Here is a 17,985-nt window from a genome sequence, read left to right on the forward strand (position 1 = left end):
ATGGCCATTTCTCTGAATATTCCCTTGTCATCAATGTATGGTGATATATATATATATATATATATATATATATATATATATACATACAAGATCTCAGAGGTAGTACCAGGCTACGTTTCTAGTTCCACTAGAATTGCAGTCCTAGTCTTCTTAGTTAGCCAAATGTGAAAAGGTACCAGAAACAAGTCTAGCAAACCCATATGTGTATATATATATATATATATATATATATATATATATATATATATATATAATCTCAGAATTAGTGTGTGTATGTGTATATACATATATATGTGTATATATATATATATATATATATATATATATATATATATATATATACGTTCTGGGTAGTATGACACAAATATGTATAAGTTCTGGGAGTGCAGGGGGGGGGGGCAAGCCCTCCTGCAAATCATAAGTTTACAGAACAATGATATTCAAGGTTCACTCTTCCCCTTTATGCTAGCACTCGATGTTTTGAGTGTGGAAGGTTGGGTGCCGGGCTGGCAACTCAACACCATAAAACTCCACTGCCAGTCGTTCTACTGATGTTTGTTCCACTATGGTGACCCCTAACAGGAAAAGCTGAAAGGAGAAGTAGAAGAAGCACTCAGTGTTTTGAGTGTTAACAATTCAATAGGAAGCCAAAAATGTGTGGGTAAATGTGCAATTGTGATGAATGCTTTTACTTTAGTGCATAACAAATGAAGGCAATTTAAGGCATTTGATAAATAGAATAGATTTAAAATCTGCAACCTATCATATCTAAAATATACATTACTTAGATTAGGTTTTTCAAGTCCTAATTGAGTTTTCTGTGGAAGAGAAAAGAAGTCTTAAAACTGCCACTGGTAGCAAAATAAATATCCTTGTGGGCATTAAGAACAAGTGAACACTGTTCTATAAATCAAAATGGAGACCACAAATACATTGCCTAATCTGATAGCAGTTTACGTTTCCAACCATAAACCATAGAGAGCTTAAATATATTACCAGATCTCATTGCATATTGTTTTTCCAGCCATATACTTTGTACTATACAAAGAATTTCAAAGCTTGATTAACTGCTGGTCACATTTCCATCATGTCAGCTTTCTGAGGCCCAAAATTGAAAACTTTTTCAGTGCAAATGTAAGCTCTTACAAATTCCAGATATGAGTGTAGACCATTTCTTAGGAGAATGCTAAAAAGCAACAATGATTTGTTTTTCGTTGCTGTTTTTGTCCTAAAAAAATAATTCTTGGAAAAACTCCATCCCTGTTTATTTGCCTAGAGGGCATCATGAGGATCCTTTCTGAACATTGAGTGGTGAGTAAATTGTACCTCCCAGCAAATGACAATGAACTCCAGGCATGACATAAAGAGACATATTCTACATCATTAAGTTTGGTAGCCTCAATTAAGTTCAAATAAGTACAGCTTACAGACACTTAGAAAAAAAAAAGTTGAAAAAAAACTTCTAGGTGCTCCTTAAAAAAACACATATAACTGCTATTTAATCTGGCAGCTGGTACAGAGGGTTAAGGCTGTGAGCTGTAGTTCCTGTAGTACAAAGTTTGCTCATTTATATACTGTTTGACCTTCAGCAAGTTACTTTGATCAGGCATTGCTTCCAGACCACTTCTGAAAAGGGACTGTTTGTCCATTGGGATTACCTGGTTGAGAAATGGGTATTATTATTAATATGACATACTGCAAATAAATTTAAATATGACTTCAATAGATCTATAACTTTAATTTTATTCTGAATCCTGCCAATGGAAAAAGGGCTAACTCCTTTGTGTTCCTGTAGCATAACATGTATCCTATCAATGTGCTGCAAATGAAAGCCTGCATTGAGCGACGAATACATCAGTAAACCCACCCTTCTGAGATGGGTTGATGTACAAGTCTAAAACAAAAATTCAGTGCTGGTCATACAGTGACATTCTTTAAAAAATTACCATTGCATAATGGCTATGTACTCCACTGCAAGCTCATGTATAATTCTTGGCAAACATTTGATATTCTGAGACTCATTGGAATGAGTCATAGCTCTCAACCTCTCAGCACAAAAAAATCTGGACAAAGCCAAAAATAATGGGAAGGCAAAGCCACAAAAATAGGGAGAAATGTTAAATATTGCTCTTATAAACTTAGAAAGTTGCTAGAATAAAAGGTTTTGTGTTACCATTCATTCCCTGAAGGATATAAAGTGTGAAACTCAAATGCCTGTCATTATGAGGAACAGACCAAAGATTCAGGGCATAAATCTGGACATTCTGCAAAAATCTGTACAGTTGAGAGGTATGATGGGAGTCAAAGAATAATGAGACTAAATGACCAAAAATGCAAACTTACATATACCAAGTCAGAGATTTTCTCAGAATGGCCCCTTTTCTCCAAGGTATGGTGAAATCTGAGGTGGCATATATAGGTTTGCAGGGTATAAGAGAACTAGCTTACCACATAGGGGGTACATAGGGGCTTCCTCCTGTAAAAAAATGTAAGGGACAACAGCGATGTAAAAAATTTGCAATCCCCCTGTATTTTTAACTTTTTTTCATAATTCTTGGGCTCACAATTAGAAGTGACAGAATTATAATAGGGAGATCTAATTCATATTTTACCTATGATGGTTACTTTGGTCATTAATGTTGCACTCTTTTAATCAAACAATGCCCCTACCATGAATAAATATGGATTACCAATACTTCTGGTATACTGCATAATTATTTTTGGGAGGATTTTGTTTATACTAACCCAAAGTATTGTACTGATGTGGCCTGTGGCTTGGCTTAAAATGTTCTGAAAAGGTTAGTCTACTTATTATATTATCAAACAATTAAATAAAGTATTTCTACTATAGACTGATTTAATTGTTTTATTCATTCATTCTTTTATTTTGTCTCCAAGTTATGATCAGAAATTTTACAATTTCCAGTTTTTCCCATACCTGAGAAAGAAAAATGTGTGTGGTCTAATTTGAAGCCTACATTCTTGTGTGTGCATGGGAGAAAGGTCCCCACTCCTGCTATACAGGGACATTTCCTCCCTGCTCACTTTACATAACATAATGAATTTTATGGTCGCCATCCATGAGTGAACAGGCAGTTTCTCTTGCAGCACTCATTCAAAAAGTTTATTATTCACAGTTGTCAACTCTTACTGTATAAGGGTCTATATCATATAGTTGAAGCGTTAGGTAATCAAATACCTAAAGCTCAACACCTAAATAGCAAACGCAGTAAACCACGAATGGCCACTTCCACAAATTTTTTCATAGGGAAAAAATTTGCTTGGCTGTTATCGGAACTCTGCCCTTTTCTCCACTGTAGAGCGATCTTGAGTTGGTATATTTAGTTAAGGGTAGTGTAGGGGACACAACCCCCCACACGAGGCAAGGCCCACTACTCGATTAGGGTTTTAAAGTCTGACTACTAACTAGTAGCTAATTTGCTTGGATGGAACATGGAAGAACAAGGATACACAAAGTTATGTGGGTTTTGTTTTGTTTTTTTAGAGAAGTTTAATACTTAACTAATTCCTTTAAAGAAAAGTCTAATGCCTGAGGCTCATTTCCCCAACTTGGTGATTAGTGCCATGGAAAGAAAATTCATTGTTGTCAAGATGTACTTAAAGTGATTCCCTTTTGAGGGTCATTTCCCTCTTGGTCTAGTTGAAGTGACTGTGCGGTTTGTATAAATAAGTTTGGGGTTTGTGGTGGCACACTTAAATTTTGGTTTTCTGGCCAGTTGAGTTTTGTTAGTCTGATCTTCTGAATTTAAACTTCAGTGACTCATAGTGGAGCCAAAGGGCAAAATTACTGAAGATGGAATTAATATCTATTCTTTGTGTGTTTATTAGTATAATAATGCATAACACAAAATATGGGGCAGAAACAGAACTGTATCTCCTCAGATTAAGTGAACTTACTTACAAAATTGTGAAAAAACATGCAAAAATAAACAAGATAATGCTAAAGTACAGCAAATATCTGGCATATATGTCTGACAGCTGTGATAGCATTTTGTACAGGTAATTTACATCATCCACTGCAACTTCTTTATAGAGTCCATGTTCAATGTCATTTCCATTGTATTGATGCATTGTTCAAATTTCGAGCCACCCTAACCTCTTTGTTTGTCTACATAATTCTTGTTTTGTTGCTGTTAGATAAAGCCATTAAGACAGTCCTTTCTTCTCCAGTGATGTCAAAAATGTCTTTGTTAGCAGACTAGCATAATCAATTCTTCAGCCTGCTTCATGAGCACCTTGAAATGTTGCCATTATCTGGTGAAAGGGTACATAACAACTGCATTACAGTTTAACTGTACCAGCATCTTAGTGTGCAATAGTAAATAATAGCTAAATTATTTGGAATGCCTAAAATGCATAAATCTCTTACTCAGTGCCCTTAGATAAAAAAAAATATAAAATGAAAAAATGCAGATACAATACAATAAAACACTTTCCAAAATGATACATCAAATGTAAGAGCTTTGTGGCAGATGCCTGAAATGTTGAACACCTTGAATTTTGATGGTGCATTTTCTCTGGTCTTTAGGAACATAAAGGATTTCTACACTGCTACATCTCAGACCATAGGTCTTGAAATGGTTGGAGATTATATATATGACATTGATATTGTTACTATAATTAGTAGAGATGTGTTGTATGAATTATTGCATATTTTGTTGTCCTATATTGTACATTTGACAATAAATTTTACAGACTAGTAGACTGGGGCTGGAGGTCAGCAGCTCCCTCATTTCCCAGCCAAGTAGTGAAACATTTGACAGTATATTTCTTTTTTAATTTGGGTAGGTAATGAAGCAGAATTGAAGATTTTTTTAGATTTTATAAATAACGCTATCAATTGTTTGCATTTTTGCAGACAGTTAGTCAAGAGACTTTATGTATTTTCTGGGTGATAAATAGTGGTTGACTCAGAAAACAGTACAGCAAACACTTATGCATTCCAAAAACAAACACTCAGTAATATGTATGCACTTGTTAACAGTTGCCATAGGAGACACACATATGTTTACATATAAGATAAGCATAAATATAAAGGCAAGTTATGCTAAGAAACCATAAACCGAGGACAGAAGAAAGCCTGCTGAAACTTTTTTATTTTTTACTTTGTTTTAAAACAATAAATAAATCAATTATAAAACAAATAACTATTTATATAGCTCCACAGCTGATCAATACATTAAACTTTTACATCTCAACAATAATTAATACTTTTCAGACAAGTCTTTAAGTTAAAGCCAAGATTTATATGAATATGTAATACTGGAAGTTCTTTTCTTTATAGTATTCAATTCACTACTGCAAACAATGTTTCTATACTAATAAATTCAACAATAGATGGGGGTAACTTTACTTTTCCAATTTTTAGTAATTATTTTCCCCCTTTAGCAAAAACAGACCAAAGAAGAGGCACTTGTATTTTTGGAATTATCTCAGGAAACAGAGCATTAAATAAAACTAAAGATTTAGAAATATTACATCTATCTAACCATAGAGCCTGAATGAAGTTATTAATTTCTTTCCAAAAAGGGGAGATGACTTCACATTCATATACCATAGACATACAGTTGGCTTTTTTTCAGATTCACATTGCCAGCATTTATTTCTATTTTAGTTATGCATAACTGTAGTTTTGTAGGAGTGATTAAAGCTCTGAGTAAGAATTTCTAAGTGAAACATTTCCAATATAATGAAGTTGAAGTTTTATCTGCAGATTTATATTATTTTATTGTATTCTTCAGAGAAGTCTTCATTATTTATTTTTGGGGAGTAGTTCCAATAGGAATTGTCTAAATATGTGAAATCTAACTTAAGAATTTTATACATTTGTGACACATATGATTTATTTTTCATCGCATTATTATTGATATTTATTAATTCCAATAATTTGGGAAACAATTTCTTATCAAGGTTAAATATCTTATTAATCTCTGTGTTCACAAAGTCTCTAAATATTTGTAAAATTAAAATTAAGTACTCCACAGAAACACACCAAACACAAACTGATAAATTCTGTGGTACCAAGAAGGAGGCAACAGTATTCCAAACTCAAAATTTATTAGAACAAGTTTTGCGCTTTCGATCAGTACATCACCTAGAACATCCTCAGAACTAAATTTGTTATTAGTGACACTTCTTTTATGCATAATTAAAATCACGATATACTGTTAGACCCAACATACCAATTAAAACTGATTTGCAAGGTAAAACCATACACAAGGATAAAAATAGAAATAATAATGAACTATGCAGCATCATAATATTTCAACTTTAAAACAGAATTAAGAGCCATTGTATCATTCAAACCTGCAAAACACGTTGCATTAACTTAAATTTGCCATTTTAATTCACATTCATTAAGATATTCTTCTACAACAAAACCCATTTTAACTTTTTTTAGTTGCTCCATAAGTACAAAATTGAAATTGTGGTCCTTATTTTCTTGTATGCATCTAAAAAGGGCATTGTGGTCTTCAGTTTTTGTATATCTTGCATGTGTTCATAAATTTGATTCTTAAGCATCCTGTGGGTTTTCCCTATATAAAAACCAGGACACTTAGAACACAAAGCTCCATATACCACATTTTTTGATTCACAACAGTAATGCCCTGTGACAAAATATTCTTTATTTCTGATTACAGCACTACTGGTTACCAGAATGTTTTTGCATTATGTGCATTGGCCACACTTAAACATTCCTAGGGGTCTGTTACTAACTGGTTGATTTTTTTCTAGAACTCTCCAATAATGTTTTGAATTATCTGTCTTTCTTATAAACCAACATGGGCGAATTATCTACTCCTACTTTCTTAAGAATTGTATTATCTACTTGAAAGATCTCCCAGTTCTTTATCAAACAATCACCTATGGCTTTACTATCCAAGTTGAATGTCAAAATAAATGCTGTATGATGATTAACCTTTAAAGTTCTAGTGTTGTTTTTGTCCATATTATGTACTTTACTGTTTGCACTCAGTATCGGACAATAAATACTATGTGTTCTCTTGAACACTATTTCATCCCTAATTTCTGTTAAGGATTCTTAGGGGTGCTGTCTCCCAGAAAACATATCCAACAATACCTCACACTCTACAAGAAAGTATCTACATCTGGCACTATTCTTGCCAACCTTACTAGCTGCCATTTTACTACAGCCTTTTTCTGGTATGTAAGGTGCTGACTATGAAAGCGGAGGTAATTGTTAACTAAACTTCAAAAATTCCACAGTATTATTGATGAATTCCAAAAATGTCATCCAAAAACTGTATATAGCCTTACCAGGAGTCACTAAATTCACTTTTAAATAAATAATTTTCCTCACAGTAGGCCATGAACAAATTTGCAAAGGTTGCAGCACAGGCAGCACCCATAGCTACTCTGGTAGCTTGTCTAAAATATTGCTTGTCAAAATATGTGGAGTTGTGTTTTGATACCAACTCCATCAGGGTTATTGCACACATATTCTATCTCTGTCCATTTCTATCTCTTTTAACTGCTCTTCAAACTATTGCAACCCCAGAATATGAGGTATTAATGAATACAAATTGTTTACATCAACAGTGACAAAATGACATTTTCATCAAACTCTAGTTCATTTATTAAGCCTAAAAAATGCCAGGAATCTTTACAAATTTGGCTTATTCTATTAACAGTACTTGTGACCAAGTAGTCCACATATCTTGCTATATAATAAATTTTGGACTTGGAGGCATTTACAATAGGCCTAAAAGGAGGATCATCTACATGTTTATTTAATTATGTAATTTTGGGATACCAAATATCCCTGCCACTCCTGGTTTATCATTATACTTTTATATTATATTATATTATATTATATTATATTATATTATATTATATTATATTATATTATATTATTCATACTGACTTTTGGCCTATTGCTCTTGCATCAGCATATCATAAAGGTAACTATCTATAAGTTGTATGCCCTATTAATATCATTTAAAGAATTTTCAATGTAAGCTTCATCACTCAACATACTTTTCATTTTACTTATCTACTGAATGTTGTTCATTATAGCCAAACTGCTCCCTTGTCTGGTTTCATGACTCTATTATGCATGTCATTTAATATTAACTTCTCAGTTCTAGATAAATTAAAATACTTAGAAAAATGCATCCACAATCAACTCCCTAACCACTTCCTTAGTCACAACCTCTCATCCAGTTCTCAGCACAGCTTTAGACCTAAGCATAGTACTAACTCTGCCCTAATGACTTTCACTAACACCATTCATCATTTCATAAATGAAGGCCAGCTTGTCTCTTCTATTTTGCTCGATATGTCCAAAGCCTTTGACAACATTTCCCACCAACTACTTCTCAACAAACTGATTGTATGGCCTCAGTTTATCATCCCTGACCTGGTTCCATAGCTATCTTTCTAATTGATAGCAGGCTGCTAAATGAGATAGTAGTCTTTCCCCCTACTCCTCATCTCAGGTGGCATACCCCAAGGTTCCATACTTGATCCTCTCCTCTTTATCATATTTATTAGCAACCTTAGTTCTGCAACTCAACTAGCCACCATTCTCCAGTATGCTGATGATGCTACACTTATCTGCTCAGCCCCCTCACTTCAGGAACTTCAAATAAAAATGCAAACTTCTTTTCAGCACATAGAAAAATACCTCTCTGAATATCAACTCATACTAAAACTGAACAAAACTAAGTTAATAGTTTTCTTAAACAAAAAATCCAAACCGTGCCATTCCCTTGTCACAATCCTTTCCTCAAATGGAACCAAGATAGAACCCTCATACCTGACTAAACTTGTAGGTGTCACAATAGATGATAAACTAAAATTTGTTCAACATATTTCTCTGACAATCAAAAAAGTCCACAACAAACTTGGCACCCTCTAAAGGCCCACACCACAGCTTACTCAAAGCACCAGGCTGGCCACTGCTCGGTCACACCTGCTATCTACCCACCTCTATGGATCTCATATATTCACAAACCTGCAAAAGACTGATATCAGTAACCTAGAATCCTGTTACAACAAAGTTGCCAAGTTTGCCACTAATCATCCAGACAGGACTCACCACTGCTCAGTTCTCTCCCAGTTCAACTGGCTAGAACTCCCTAACCTTTTATCTCTCAATCAACTTACCATGGCCCACAAAATAGTCCACCAACCCAGCAACTGCCCTACTCTCTCTAACCTAATCCAACCTAGTATTAATCTCAGCTCCCTCAGATCTTCTGACAAACTAATGCTACAGGTTATCCACTCCCACAACTGTCATGGTGACTCCCTCCATTCTTACACAATTGCCAAATCTTGGAACACTCTTTCTCAGCCCATCTCAAAAAATCCTAACTATCATGACTTCAAACAACTCTTAAAGGACTACCTAGCTAGTCACAGGCTTTGCTCCTTCCATAGTCCAGGCAAATTTTTCCTAGCTCCCTTACTATATCACTCATTTTTGCTCCTCCTAACTCTACCCTTTATCATGATGCTTCTAGCATTCCCACTTTTTCCTTCATCTTTATGCTAAACAGTTTATATGATACAACTTCATTGTGCTGCTCTGTTGAACAAGGGTTTATATGAACTATGCTCATAAATGTACATGTAATTGCAACTGCCTTGGTGTCTCTGTTAATGCTTCTCTGTTTATATATATATATATATATATATATATATATATATATGTGTGTGTGTGTGTATATATATATATATATATATATATATATATATATATATATATATATATATATATATATATATATATGTACACTGTTATGTGCATTTGTATTTGTATATAATTATTATTGTTAGTATTGATACTGTTTTGGAGCTTTTTTCCCCGGCCTCCACTAAAAATGGACTCCTAGCCCATTCAGACATTACACGGCTAACACATGTAATAAATACAACAAATAAATAAATTGTTTCTTTTCACTTGGTTTTGACTAAATACATCTTATATCATGTTCACACATTTTTTCAAACATTTGTATCTGAACATTCAAGGGAGATTGAAACAACTAGGACAGCTTAACTTCAGCATGCTGCTGGTATTATTGTTTTCAGGAAACCATAAGGCTAGATTTAATTTCCTTAAAAACAATTTCAAATCTAAAATTGTCACTACTAAGTTCACCCTTCTTGCTCAGAAAAAGAAAATCCCTTTAGCTAACACATTAGCATGAGGTTCAGTAACTGTTTTATTTTCAGTAACTGTTTTATCTGAATAATTAAACAAATTAAAGTATTTAAAAGTGTTGCTTACTATTTGCAGTTTTCGTTGACTGTAAGTTTCATCTGTTCTTTGAGCTAATTCTGTTGCTGCCATTACTTGTTTCATTTGTTGTAATTCCATTTGGGGTTGGCTCCTTATTGAATGTAGTTGTCCTGGGTCATCTGTTGATCTTCCCCACATTGCTTCCTGCTGCTGACTGTCTCTCATCTCCTGACTTCTAAAGGGGCAGCCCCTGGAGCTGTTGCATTTTTATATCCTCCCACTGTGACTTATTCCTGCTGATTCATGATTGGACCATTACTTACACTCTGGTAACAACTACCATGGTAACCTTCCAGACTAGGATATACCTAATTTCTTGCATAGGCTTCCAAACCCTTCCTAAAGTTTGTTAATTTTCTGTTCAAAATATTACTACATGAATTGTCCACTCATTTGAACATATTTAAATAACTGCTTTCATAATGCTCAAATAGGAGGTAATTTTTGATGAAATTATTCAGCAAGTCCACCTCTTTTGCTAATTGATCTATTTGAAGTGGTCATTAATTGCAGATTAAGTTCTGAGGAAGTTCTATGTGATGTACGGAATGAAAGTGTTAAACTTGTCTAATAATTTTTGAGTTTGGAATACCATTGCCTCTTTCTTGGTACCTGAGAAATTATCAATTTCTAAAATTAACCAATTGTCTGAATCTTGGTTGTATTTAGACTTTAAATTTTAAACAGTATATATATCAGTGCCATTTAAGAATTCATGCCAATAAATTGCTACTTTGTTGTTTCAGTGCTAGCATTTTGTTGAAGTTATGAGTTTCTATACAGTTATTTGTATATGCAGTTAGAAACATAGAACATATTAAGTCTTTAATACAATGATTAGAATATGTGAACTTTTGGGAAGAGGAAATGATTTTATTTAAATAGGGAATTTGAGAAGAGGGTGTAATTTCATTTACACAAAAATCTTTGAATAACCAGATAAAACTATTAAGGATTACTTGTTTATGACTGGTTGAGATAAATTTATTGTTTACGAGTAATATTTCTTGATGTATTTGTTTTGATTTTAAATCATTAGATGAATTTATCCACAATGCTATAACTTTTGCAATTCTTGAAGTAGCCAATAATTGAATATCAGGGAATCCTGTTCCACTATTATCCCAACCTTTTCTGTGCCACTCAAAGGAAACTTTTCATAGGTGTATACTAGGTTAAAGGCTCTGGAGCCCTTACAAGCCTATCCCATAAAATTGCCCTGGCTTTGTGCTGCCTGATGTTAGTTCCCAGTGCCTCTATCGAGTAGAACCCCTGGAGTGATCTCTGGGGTGAATTTTTTATTTCCCATCCACTCATCAAGATTTCTCTTGAAGAGGGCCAGTGAGGCTCTCTGCTTGACATGTATGGAAAGTCTATTCCAGAGCATGGGCAGTCTCTGGTTTATGAACCTGTCCCTCCAGCATGTTTTGTTGATTGTGGTAATGAGGTTGAGGTCTCTGGAGCATGTGGTGCAGAGGGATTGGGATTTCTTTAGATGTAGCATTTCTAACAAAGCTGGGTCAGACATGGCTTCGTACGTCAAGCAGAGATTGCCTCTTAGTAGGTGATATGAAACAGAGAAAAGCTGGAGTTTTTGGGTCTATATTATAAGCTTGAATGCCAAAATGTTGACAGCTAAATGTTGAAAGCTTAAAATCATGAATGGTCAATTATGCAAATGTTTTCATCGGGAAAGAACTTGACTGGCCTTTGTCAGGAATTTGCCCTTTCCCAATGTAGATCGATCTTGGAGTTGGTATATTTAGTTAGGGGGGTGTGGGAGGCCCAGCCCACACATTGGGGTGTTTGAAAGTTTATTTTAATTTGTGATGGCCAAGCAAATTTTTTCTCAATAAAAAATTCCCGTAAGTAGTCATTCGTGATTTCAAGCTTTCGCCATTTAGCTGATGATGTTTTGGTGTTCAACAAGCTAAGCAGTCGGGATTCTAATATAGACCTGAACTTTTTTGAATCTGTCCATGTAGGGCATGTATTTAAGCCCTAGGATCCTCTTTGTGACGTACTTTTGTGGCTTCTCCAGCTGTTGCAGGTGTCTAGTGAGGTACATGCCAAATGGGGCATTATACTCGATTGGTCTAATGAGGATAGAGTAGAGAGAGAAGATAACCTCTTTCTTCCTGGATGCAAAACCCTTGGTATTGAGATGTGCCACACAGAAGGACTTTCTGACCACAGTGGCAATGTGGTGGTCAAAGGAGAAGTTGCTGTCAACCTGTGTCCCCAGATCTCATATAACGCCTTCAGTGTTCAGTGGACTACCATTAATGTGGTAATTTGTGGGAACTGAGTTTTTCCCAAAATTGATGATGACACATTTTTTGGCATTAAGCTTAAGGCTATGGTTATGACACCAGTCAATTGTCTCAGTGAGGCCTTTTTGTAGAATGTCTGCATCACTTAGGGAGTTAATAATGGCTCCCAGCTTGCAATCGTCTGCAAACTTGGTCAGCCAGAGTCCCTCCGTGTTGGCCTGGACTTCTGATAAGTAGATGCCAATCAGGAGAGGACCAAGGACCAATCCCTGTGGGACTCCACTCGTGACTGGTCAGCAGTCTGACTTGGAGTCTGCTACTTTCACACTATAGGATCTATCTGTGAGCCAATTTGCAACCCATCTAATGATATAGGAGTGGATGCCTAGTTTGGTGAGTTTATCTATAATTCCTAAGTGAGAAATGGTATCAAAGGCATTGGTCAGACTGAGGTAGGCTGTATGAACTACCTTGCCTTCATCCACAGCTCTGGTGACTGACTCAAAGAAGTCCACCAGATTGAGCAGGCATGATCTACCCTTCACAAAACCAAACCTCATTGGGTCCAGAGTTTGGAGATTTCCTATTTCCTTATTAATTAGGTCCACGATGATGTGCTCTATAGCCTTACATATCATACTCATCAGGCTAATGGGGCGATAGTTCCCAGGGTCTATAGTTGCTCCCCCTCTATGGAGAAGGATGACTGAAGCAGTGCACCATTCGGAAGGGACAATGCCTGAGGTGAGGCTGTGAGTGAACAGGGCACAAAGGTGTGATGCCAGTTCACTTTGTAGTTCATGAAGAACACAGCCATGGATATTGTCGGGTCTCATAGAAGCTATGTTCTTGGCCTTGGACAATGCAGCTTTAACCTGTGCAGCAGTAATACTGAGTGTATGGCATTCCTCCGGTATTGTGATTGGTCCTTTAGGGGGTGAGAGAGGGGTAAAGTTGGCACTAAATTTGTCGGCCAGTATGTTGGCAATATCTGTTGGCTCAGTATAGGATGTACAATTGTGCAGTAACTCTGTTTATTGCCATGGAGATTCTTGACATAGCTATAGAAGGCCTTGTGATTGTATTTAGTATCTACTGCTATTCTGCCTTCATAGCCAACTTTAGGTGATTTGATAAGGGATCTCAACTTTTTGATGAGCCTAATAAGGGAGTTTTTCCAGTCTTGGGACTTTACCTTTTTCTGCAACAGTTTCTTCCTTCTGTTGTAGATTTTGTTAATGCCAGGTGACCACCAGATTGGCCTCCTTTTTTTGGAGGAGAGTGTCTTGGTTCTGTTGGGTATGGCTAGTTCCATGCAGTTATGTACATGCTCATGCAGTCATGCAACTATTTTACATTTGTATGGGTGCCGTGAAGTTCACCACCTCTGTTTTTAGGAGCCCAAAGTTAGCTTTGGTGAAGTTTTTCATTGTGGTTACTTTTGCGGGGGTATGTGGGTGGGATGTGGATTTCCATGGTGATTAGGTAGTGGTCGTATCTAATCAGGGAGAACTTGACTATTGGTGTAGAGCAACGATCACCCATGTTGGTAATAACCAGGTCAAGGATGTTGCTCCCTCTAGTGGGGCTAAGAATGAGCTGGTCCAGGGCATTGGAATTAATAAATTCCAGGAAACATTGGGCAAGTGTATTGGAGCATAAATAGTTTTTCCAGTTAATGGAGGGGTAGTTGAAGTCACTCAGTATGAGGGTGTTAGGTTGGACCCTAATATTTTCCAGGGTGCTTAGGAACATGGAGTTAGAGTCTTGGGACATAGGTGGGGACCTATAGCAGGCTATGACCTGAATTGCTGTCCTGCCCAATGTTAGTTATACCTGATGTATCTCTGATGCATTATGCTGTGATACTGGGGCTGAAAGTTGTGGAATAAGTTATAACCTGGTAGCACAGGGGTGCTTTCTGCTGCTTTAAACCAAGTCTCTGTTACAGCACAAATGTTGATGTTCTCTATTTTAAGGAGGGCATCGAGTGAGTGCATCTTGAGATTTAGACTCCTAGCATTGAGCAGCATGACCCTCAGATTTCATTTATTTATAGCTGTTACAGTAGTAACTTGGTCTTTGGAAAACTGCCTAAAAAAGGCACAATAGGGGTGGCAAGAGCCTTAGCCAGTATTTGAAAACCCAGAGGTGACAGATGCAGGCCATCTCTGGTAAAGCATCGAGGTCTGTCGATCATGTCATCCCAAGCAGACAGATACTGAATCCCCTTAGAATGACACCAGAAACTTAGCCAATTGTTGAAGTCAATCATTTTCTGTTTGTACTCTCACAAGTCTGAGTGTTGTGGGGTAAGAGGAGAGAGTTGTCTGTGTACATGAGGCAGTTGCTACACTGCCTCAGGATGCCCAAGTTCACCAGATTAGTAGGAGAAAGCACAGGGAACTGACTTTTAGACATACCTGGAGGGATGGGCATTATTAATAAGTACTGGAGCTGTTTCCTTATAGGATATTTAGTGCTAACAGCACTTGTGTGCTTTTGGTTTATTAGGATGCCAAAGAAATTAAGTAGCATATCATTTATTTTCTACATCATTTTTTGGTGGCAGTAATATTAAAGACTCAAGACAAACAATATTTTAAGGAGAATTACCATGTTACTAAGCATTAATCATTTTTCCATGGTAAAGAAGAATCTGTTCTAATTTGTGACTAAACTTAAAACTGAAAGTTTGTTTGTATCATTTTTTTAGTATTACACATAATGGTTATACCAAATTATTTAATTTGATTGTCAATCCAATTGAAGTTAGATTATTTTTGTATGATTTTTTATTACTTTATTAATTAATAATGTACTTGTTTCATTATGATTAAATCTTAAGTTTGAGATTTCTTCAAACTGAGTTATAGAACTAATTATATGTTCTAATGAATTCTGTATATTGTTAGCAAAATATCATCAGCAAAAAGTTGAATCTTTAGTTTGAAATCTTCTTTTATTTTGATGACATTAATGTTCTTATTGGATCTAATACTATTAGTAAAGTGTTCTATAGCTAATGCAAAAATTAATGGTGATAATAGACAGCCTTGATTTTTGCCTATTTGTAATTTTAAAGCAATTAGAAAATAAATAAACTATTTTAACATAAGAACAAGACTTATTATATAACTCAGAAATTAATGCAATTAGTGCAGATGAGAAGTTATACGCATTAAGTATTTTAAACAGGTACAACCAATTAACTGAGTCAAAAGCCTTGAATAAATCAAGACCAATGACAGAAAGTTATTTTTTTTATTTTTATTTGCATAGTCTATTAATGTGTGTCTTCTTATATTATCATGTGCCTGTCTATTTAAAATAAACTAGTATGATCATCATTAATTAGTTTAGGTGTAAGTAGGTTAATTCTATTAGCTAAAATGGACATGAACATCATATAGTCCACTTTTAAAAGTAAAATGGGTCTGTATGATGAGCACTTTGTAGGATCCTTATCTTGTATGAAAATAGCTGATATAAGGGAATATTTCCATGATTGTGGGACTTTAGCAGTTGTTTTTATTTCTCTATAGACCTTATCTAATATTTTAAATGCATCATCCAGTAGTATTTTATATAGTTCTGGTATAAGACAATCTAAGAGAGGTGCCTTATTATTTTTCATCTTTTTATTTGATCTTTTATTTCTGTTAAAGTGAATGGTTGTCATTTTTTTATTTGTTCACTTGTTATTTTATTATTTACATTTTCCCTTAGAAAAGTTTCCACTATCTCAATATTATTTAGGTTATTTGGATTATTATTTATATGTTCATAAAATATTTTAAAGTATTCAACAATACCTTTAATATCTTTCTTCTTTTATTATTTATCTAGGTCATTATTTTTTTATATTTTATTGTATTTATTTATTTGTTATCCAGAAAAATCTGACATGGAACAAGCCAATTTTCAGTGGAGGCCTGGAGAGAAATACTCCAGATGCATATCTTTGTAATGTGGGAGGAAACCGGAGCACCCAGAGTAAACCCCCACAAATGCAGAGTGGACCTGCAGACTCCACACAAAAGGCACCCCAGCCAGGAATCGTATTGGGAATCTCTTGCTGTGAGGTGACAACGCTAACCGCTGCACCACTGCACTTTAGTATATTCATTTTTTTGATCTAAGAACAAGTTTTTGCAAGTTTAAAGGGTTTACCAAATATGCCTGAAGTTTAAGTTTTTCTAGGTTTATTGAAACTTTATGATTTAGAATGTCAGCATGTTTTGTATTTAAGTTTTTAAGTTCAGACTGACTGATAATGTCATTTGGTTTTAGACTTAACTTTAGTGTCTCTATTTTGGCCTGTAGTATATTTAATTTTTGTCCCTTTCTCTTGTTTTACTATATACTAGCTTGTAACTTTTCCATTTAAGCAAGCCTTTAGTGTACCCTATGGGACAATATTAGATGCTTCACCATTCATGTTTATTTCTAGGAAATTTTTGATCTATTTAACATTATATTCTAGAATATTTCATACAAAGTAAGCACCCTTTAAATGATCACATCTGTCCTTGTGATCAGAACTTCATACCACCATAAACCAACACCAGTGAGTTTACTGACTTTTTAGATCAACAGAAATAGTAGTAAACCAATTGTATCTCTTAAACAAAGTATACTAATCAATATTTAATCTTTAAGAAACTTCCACAAGGCAAACGTATAATCTCCTTTATATTTTACAGAATATACTCTGTGCCATGATTGTTTATATTGAATGTCCTCAAAAAGTTATCCATTTATATACTGTGCTAGTTCTACTGTCATTTATTTTCACTGCATAATGACATTGTACTTTGCATATTTTTATCACTAACAAATGTTATTTATATCTGTATGGTTTCCTATTACTCTAAATCTTATCCTGTTGTATAATAATTTGTGTTTAGTTGTTTGCTATAGTAATTTTTAATTTGTTGCTGGAGCTTTTCCCCCCAGGCTGCCACTGAAAATGGGTTATTCTGACCCAGTGGTCTTTCCCAGTCAACAAATGCCAATAAATAAATATATACCTACATACATAAATAAATGAATACCAGTCCTTGAATCCTTTTATTTTAATAATGTGCATTCCTATGATGTATTAATTTGTCAGTTTTTAAAATAAAGATTATAGAATTATGGCCCAATAATGGACATGAAACTATTGAAACTTCTCTGATATGTGATAATAGAGTGTTTGAGACAAAAATGTTATCAATATTTGTGTTCCATATCTATATGAATAATTGCTAAATTGAAGTGTTTGTTTCCCTTAGCTAATATATATCCTTTACATTCATTAGATTTACAAAATCTGTTAAGTGTTTGGATATGATCCTCAGCTTTCTATCTGCAGTGGAATATTTGATGAAATACAATTAAATTCACCAGCCATTATAACTTCACCTTTCATGTAAT

At 34.9% G+C, this 17,985-nt stretch overlaps 1 protein-coding gene across 7 annotated transcripts in view; it reads left to right on the plus strand.

The window, feature by feature from the left end:
• Nucleotides 1-17,985, plus strand: part of MAG (myelin associated glycoprotein) — a 2,406,588-nt gene that overhangs the window by 2,226,997 nt on the left and 161,606 nt on the right. The window lies entirely within an intron of this gene.

This window comes from Protopterus annectens, chromosome 8.part0 (genome assembly GCF_019279795.1).
Source record: "Protopterus annectens isolate FY-2018-M chromosome 8.part0, PAN1.0, whole genome shotgun sequence".
NCBI lineage: Eukaryota > Metazoa > Chordata > Ceratodontiformes > Protopteridae > Protopterus > Protopterus annectens.